This window comes from Chelonoidis abingdonii, chromosome 11, assembly GCF_003597395.2.
Source record: "Chelonoidis abingdonii isolate Lonesome George chromosome 11, CheloAbing_2.0, whole genome shotgun sequence".
NCBI classification, from domain to species: Eukaryota; Metazoa; Chordata; order Testudines; family Testudinidae; genus Chelonoidis; species Chelonoidis abingdonii.
Window position 1 is genome coordinate 61,446,734 of NC_133779.1, and position 7,540 is coordinate 61,454,273.

Sequence of the window (7,540 nt, forward strand, 5' to 3'; positions counted from 1 at the left end):
CTAGCACCCCCGTCACCCTGGAATTACCCCCCCAATAGGGGCCCCCGCGCCTGAAGACCTCCCCCCGAAGACATACCCGCTCCTGATGGGGCAAGGGGGCAGTTCCTCCCTCCACAGCATCATGGTCCCCCCAATTTTACCCCGGGTCATAGCCCCACCTCCCTTATCATGTCTGCCGCCCACCTGCATGTCCCTCGCGCCCTCAGTGCGCGTTGCCTGGTCCTGCCCCAACCCTCTAGCACCCCCGTCACCCTGGAATTACCCCCCCAATAGGGGCCCCCGCGCCTGAAGACCTCCCCCCGAAGACATACCCGCTCCTGATGGGGCAAGGGGGCAGTTCCTCCCTCCACAGCATCATGGTCCCCCCAATTTTACCCCGGGTCATAGCCCCACCTCCCTTATCATGTCTGCCGCCCACCTGCATGTCCCTCGCGCCCTCAGTGCGCGTTGCCTGGTCCTGCCCCAACCCTAGGGGAGAACTGGGGTGCTGGGGGGCGTATGAACATCCCTGATGGCCCTTCCCGCCCCCACCCCCAGGTGAGTTCGCCAACATGAAGCTCAAGGGCTGCGCCAGCCTCCCGCGCTGCCAGGACGGGCTGGGCTTCCACGCAGGCTCCCGCGCCATCCACGCCCGCTGCTGCGACACGCCCCTGTGCAACCACCTGGACACCGGTACCCCTGGGAGATGTAGGGGGCAGGGAGGGGGCGGGACACCAGGGGAGATGGGCCAGTTGGGCTGATCGTGGGGGAGGGGTTGGGGGTATCAGACCAAGAGGCTCATGGATCCCACCCTCCAGATTTCCACGTGGAGGCCGAGCCCCACAACGGGCTGCAGTGCTACAGCTGCGTGGACGAGGACGGCGTCGGCTGCAGCAACTCGAGCGCCACCGTGCCCTGCATGGGGCACCACAACATGTGCTTGGAGGGGATCGGCCGCACCCGCACCGGTGAGCGGCACACGGGGCCTTTCCCCTCCGGGGGGCACCGGCTCCCACCCAGCCCCCGGGCCGGGGACTGGGACATGGGACCTTTTCCCTCTGGAGGGCACCGGTCCCAATCCGGCCCAGGGACAGGGCTGGCTGGCTGGCTCGGGGGGGCAGGGAATGGGATATGGGCCCTTTCTCTCCTAGGGGGTGCCGGCTCCCACCTGGCTCCCCGGGGGCGGGGTGGGGCTGGCTGGCTCTGGGGGGCAGGGAATGGGATATGGGCCCTTTCTCTCCTGGGGTGGGGGCTGGCTGGCTTTGGGGAATCCTGACCCTTTGCCCTCCTGCCTGCAGGTGGCGCTGATTCAGTCCTGGTGACCTTCAAGGGCTGCGCCACCCCGGCCATGTGCCAGAGCTCACTGCTGGCCCTGGTGCAGGAGCTGGACGACGCCCAGGTCCATTGCTGCACCGGGAGCCTCTGCAACACCCGCATCATGGACGGGCGGGTGGTCGAGGGGCAGCCCAGCCACCCCTCCCCCACCGGCCCCGTCACCTGCCTCACCCCCTCCCCCAGCCACGCCCCCACCCCCGAGCCAGACTGCATCCTGGAGGAAGACGAGGAGGAGGATGTGATCCCCGTTGCCGATGGGGTCCTTGCCGAAGGAGCTGGCCACGGCGCTACCAATTCACCATCTCTCTTTGCCGCGGGTGGCTCCGGCACTGAAAGCAGCAGCGGGTCAGGCAGAGAGAGCTTCGTGGCTGGGGGCAGCGCCACCGTGGCCCCTGATGGCTTGGCCGCGGCCTCCGGTGTGGCCCGCAGCACCAACAGCCCGACTCCCGGCTCCACCGGCAGCCAAATCAACACCGTAGTCCACATCCCCTATCTCGCCACCAGGCAGAATGAGAGCTTCTTCTCTGAGGATAAGGAGGGAGGTTCCAGCCAGCCCGGCGCCTCCCCAGCCAGCCCCACCGGCACCGTCCTGGCCACCGGAGGAGCCAGAGCCGGTTCCCAGAGGGGGAAGAATAAGACCCTCTGCACCAAGCGCCCGGGAGTGGGTCCAGTTGGCCAGGGCCTGTCCTCCCAAGACATGCCAGCACGGGCCCATCCCGGCGCCCTGGAGACAGTCGCCAAGCCACAGAGCTCGTTGGAGCGCAACGAGGGCAACCGGGACTGGCCAACCATCTCCTTCCCCATCACCGTGGAAACGCCCAACAGCTCCCTGCAAGGTCACCTTGGCAACGCCAGCGCCCCGGGGCTGGACCTGGTGGAGGGGCTTGTGAAGAACACCAGCAACTGGCTGTACACCGACACCGCGGGGAAGCCGCGCCCGCCCTACCCCAGTGGAGCCTTTGGCCTTGGCAGCAACTTTGGCCTTGTCACCCTCACACTCCTGCTCGCGATACTGCTACACTGAGCCCTGCGCAGAACCCAGGAGTCCGGGCTCCCAGCCCCGCTGTTCTAACCCACTAGACCCTGCCGCTCCCTGCCCAAAACCAGGGAGAGAACCCAGGCGTCCTGGCATCAGTTCCCGCCATTCGCCGCCTTAGCACCTAGAGCCTGCCACCAAGTGGAAGGAAAGCCCTGGCCGGTATCGGAGCGGGACACCTGGGTTCTTTGCGCTTGCCTGAGGGTGCATCTGTGAAGGCAACACCACCGCCTCCTGCTGGCTGGAATTAAAACTGCTCCCCATGTGTCATAGTCCCCATAGTGGCAGAGGGAGATTTCACTTATAGAACAGAGGGCTGGGAGCTCCCGTAGTGGCTGCTGCTCCGAGGGGCCCTATCCACTCTATAGGTAGATATGTATAGATTATCTAGCTCTGTAGACTGCCCCATAATCGATCCGTTAACCCTGGAGATGCTGGAGGGTTTGGGGTATTTTTTTTGCCTGTTAAAGGCCTGGACGAGGGGGCGCGACACAACACAACAACAACAACACAACGCAGCACTGCCAGACCGCACATCCGTATGGCCACACGGGCAGACAACATACAAAGGCACACACACACTCCTGCTCCAATATGCAAAACCACACACACGCACTATCCAAACACACACACCTCACGGACACATAAACACAAGTACACACCAGGCAGGCAGCCCACACACATGTACACACACGCACACACACACATGCACACTCACACGAGTTTATTTTGCTATCTATGCAGCCTGCTAGGGCGTAAATATTTATTCAAGAGCAACTTTACCCTCTCAGACAACAGCCCCTGGGGATGGAGGGGGAGGGGGTCTCTCTCATTTGCCCCCTGCCCCTTAGAGCCCCATGTTGGGGGGGAAAAGGGGGGCACGGGCTCATCCCTCAGCTGGTTGGCTGCCACGGGGGCCAGTTTCTGCCCTGGAGGGATGGATTACCCACCACCACCCCCAGCATCACCCCAGCCAGTTTAACACCCCCCCCCCAAGCTGATGTTTAATTTATTGTCCATTGGTGCAGGGACGGGACCGGAGCCCCCCTGTAGGGAACGCCCAATAAAGAAGTTTCTTCACGCGTCCGCTGCGCTAGGGGATGCGGGTGGGTAGCATGAGGAGAGCACACCCAAACAACTCGGAGAACATCCCCCTAACATTCTCACCTGGGGATGGGGACCCCACAACTCCTCACTGACGCTGCAGTGGCGGTCCGGGCCCAGGCCGAGCCCCCTGCACGCTCCTTCGAGATCTGCCTCCGAGACGCCCTGAGCTGTGGGGAGTGCTCGGATGGCTGTTCAGGGGGTGTGGGTTAGGGGGTTGCATAGCAGGCCACGCCCCTCCGGCAGATTGCTCGCCTCGCCCTTACGTAGAGTTGGGCAAGAGCGCGCCCCGCAAGCGGCCCAAGGCCTTGTGGGAGGGAGTGCTGCCAGGTTCCTGGAAAGGCACAAGTGGAGGCTGCCTGAGTGAACCCAGGAGTCCTTGGCCCCCAGTCAATCCCTGATTGATCCATACTACCCCACTCCTTCTCCCAGATGCTGGGGAGAGAACCCAGGAGTCCAGGTCTACAGCTGCCCTGCATCTTAATCCCTAGACTCCACTCCCCTCCCAGATCTGGGAAGAGAACCCAGGAGTCCTGGCTCCCAGCCCCACCCCCACACACCACACTGAGATTCCCTATAGCTTGCAACAAGGAGCAGGGATGTGAGGTCGCCGTGGGGCTGGGCCCGGGCCTAGAGCGAATTCCTGGGATTTCCTGGAGAGGCCAGGAGCCCCCCTCCACTCACCCAGCCTGCCATGGGGCACGGCACTAGCCTTGTCACCTGTGCCCTCCGCACACCCCGCCAGGTGGGGCCTTGACCTTCTGCCGGGCTGGCACACGGGGGGCGCTGGGGGGGAGCCGGGGCACACGGCGGGAGGCTGCTCAGGGCCAAGCAACTGCCTTGAGCGCTGGGGGGGCACAGAGCCTGTGGGGAGAGGACCCCTGCGGGGGCTTGCTAGCAGCATGAGGGGGCAGGAGGCTGGGCACTGATAGAGGGGATAGCGGAAGGAGCCCCAGTGGGGGCCAAATAAGGAAACCCTGCCTCCCAATCCTGGGACCCACCTCGATGGGGGGGGCTGGGTTCCCCGTGGAGGCAGCATTTGGAGCAATGCCAGGGGCGGGGGAGAGGGGGGCAAATGGAAATGAGCCTGGGACGCTAGCAATCCGGTAGGATAACGAACCGCTGTCTGTCACACTCAGGAATACCCGGTGGATTCGTCTGACCTGGGTTTCGGGAGGGAAGGCGGCCTCTTGTAGGTGAGACGTCAAGTTCTGGTGGGGGGAGAACCCCAGTGAGTCCTGACTCCCAACCTCGCCTCTTCTAAACCACCAGGACTCCACTCCCCTCCCAGAGCTGCGGATAGGTGCCAGGAGTCCTGGCTCCCAGTCCCGCCCGCCCCCCCCCCCGCTCTAACCACTAGACCCTACTCCCTTCCTGGGGCCAGAGATAGAACCCAGGAGTCCTGGTTCCCAACCTCACCTCCCCGCCCCCCTGCTCTAACCACTAGATCCCACTTCCCTTCCAGACTATTTGCGTTATGAGGTCACTGGCTGACCCATCGCTTACCTCACCCCATGCTGAGCGCTTCCTTCTCCTTTCCTGTTTAAGCCACGTCTCAATGATGCACACGGGCCTGGTGCCCTTGTGGGCGGAAATGGGGCAGGACGGTTGTGGGGGTTCTCCCCTCCCCTTTGCTTCCCACATCGGGGGCCTGGCTCCCTGGGGGCCTGTGTGGCAACTGGGGGGCTGATCGGCCCAGCTTGTGGGCAGGGCCCCAGGCTGGGCTGCAGGACACCTGGGTCCTTGTCCCAGTTTGGCCGCAAACTGCCCTTGTGACCAGGAGCACAGGGAGGTAGGCCCCCTGCCTCAGTTTCCCCAGTTGTAGAACAGGGGAGAATGAGCCTCTGTAGGCTGGCAGCTGCTGGAGGTGGGGGATGCTTTCACCGTGTGGCCTAGCAGCGCCCGGAAGGATGGGGCTCCGATCTCAGAGGGGGGGGCGTGTCTGTGGGGCACCAAGCATGACAGGGTCCGATCTCAGGTGGGGATCTGTGCTGGGGTTTAGCCATCCCAGCCACATCTCTCAGCTTTCTCTGCCCCACCCCTCACCCTGGCATCTGGTCTCCCACCTACCTGTCTAGCCCGGGGGTGGCACTGAAGCGTTGCCCCCCAGTGAACTCAAAGGCCCGAGCGACATGGCGGAGAAAACCACTCGGGGTTAAAGACTCGGCAGCTCTCAGCTCTGCTGGGGGAGACGTCGGGGGGGCAGCTCCCCCAGTCAGAGAATCAACCCCCGGCGAGCCAGGCTCGGCCTGTGGGGCAGCGCAACGGGGCAGCCAAACCAGGGCTGGTCATTAACCCCCACCACCCCCAGCCACATTGGGCAAGTGACAAGCAAACACCCACCCCTGGCAGTGTCCTGGTGGGGAGGGGGAGGGGTGGGCAAGTGGGGCTGTGGGGGTGGTGGGAAGTGGGATAGGGGGTTGGAAGTTGTGGGGTGACAGGAAGGGGAATGGGGGCTAGGATGTGGGGCTGGGGGCTTGGAAGCTGTGGGGGGATGGGAAGTGGGGGAATGGGTAGGGGTGGAATCGAGGTGGGGAGGCAGGAGCGTCACTAGTTTTGTCCAGCGTAGGAAGGGGAAGTGGTTTGTGGAGCTTTTCGTCCAGTTTCCGGTCCCGAGTTGTGCTGAACACAACCAGACATTTTTGCTTCATAAAACAAGTTGGGGGGGGACAACAGGGGGAGTCTGTGTGCGTCAACCAGGGTGTGTGTGTGTGAGAGAGAGAGAGAGAGCTGGTGTGTGTGTGTGCATGAGAACCAGGCTGTGTGTGTGTGTGCAAGAACCAGAGTGTGTGTCTGCGAGAGAGAGAACCAGGCTGTGTGTGTCTCTGTGTGTGTGTGCGCGTGAGAACCAGGGTGTGTGTGTGTGCACAAGAACTGGTGTGTGTCTGTATGTGCAAGAACCGGGGTGTGTGTGTGTTGGTGTATGCAAGACCCGGGGGTGGGTATGAGCTGGACAATATGTGTGTGTGTGTGTGTGTGCACGCACGAGAACTGATGTGTGTCTGGATGTGTGATTTTAAACAATCTCTCGCCCCACCCCAGTCTGGGCCCGGTGCTGAATTTCTTCCAGACGTGTTCTGCTCAAATCTGCTGCATTTCACCAGCTAGCTGGGGATTTCTGTGAACGTGGGCATGTGTCACACACACGCCACATGCCACACACCCCTCCCACACACACACACTCCAAGGCCAGAAGGTACCTTGTGAACATCCAGCCTGACCTGCTACCACAGGCCAGAGAAAGTCCCCACTCCCCTCCCAGAGCTGGGGAGAGAACCCGTCCTGGTTCCCAGCCCCGCCTGCTCTAACCACCAGCCCCCACTCCCATCCTAGAGCTGGGGAGAGAACCCAGGAGTCCTGGTTCCCCTATCACCTCCCCACCCCAAACACTAGACCCCACTTCCCTTGCCTATGGGGAGAGAACCCAGGCATCCTGGGTCCCAGTCACCTCATTCAAACCACTCATATTCTGGTGCTGTAACAGGGTGCCCATCACCCCAGGATTCTGCACCCCATAAAGGTCCATGGGGTGCCCCAGCTAGGCCAGGGCCATATTCTAGGGGGCTGGGATCCTCCTTCCACTGTGCCCTGGCCCCTGACGGGAGCAGGGCTAGAGAGTCTGGGACCTTTGGCTCCGCAGCGCAGCAGTAGTAGAGCTGTTATCTTCCCCTGGCATTGGCCACAAGGGATGACATGATGCAGGGTCACCCCCCCATAACCCTATATCCTGCTTCCCTCCAGGAGCTCCCCTCCCCCAAGCCCCTGTGGATAGGGACCCCCCAGGGTAACCCCGCAGCCCCTCCCCAGGCCGCCCCCTCAGCTGTTTCCCCCACTGCCCACCCAAGGGAACAACCTCCCAGCCCCCCCTTGCTGTTTATCCCCCCGACCCCGACATGCTATTGCTCTAACCCACCTCTCTGAAGAGCCCCCCCCTCGGGTAACCCCACAGCCCCCCCGTGGGGACACCCAGCCCCCCTTGCTGTTTATCTCCCCCGCCCCCGGACCCCTGACATGCCACCGTTCTAAACCACCTCTCCGAAGAGCCCCCCCCCGGGTAACCCCACAGCCCAAATTCCTCAGCCCCAG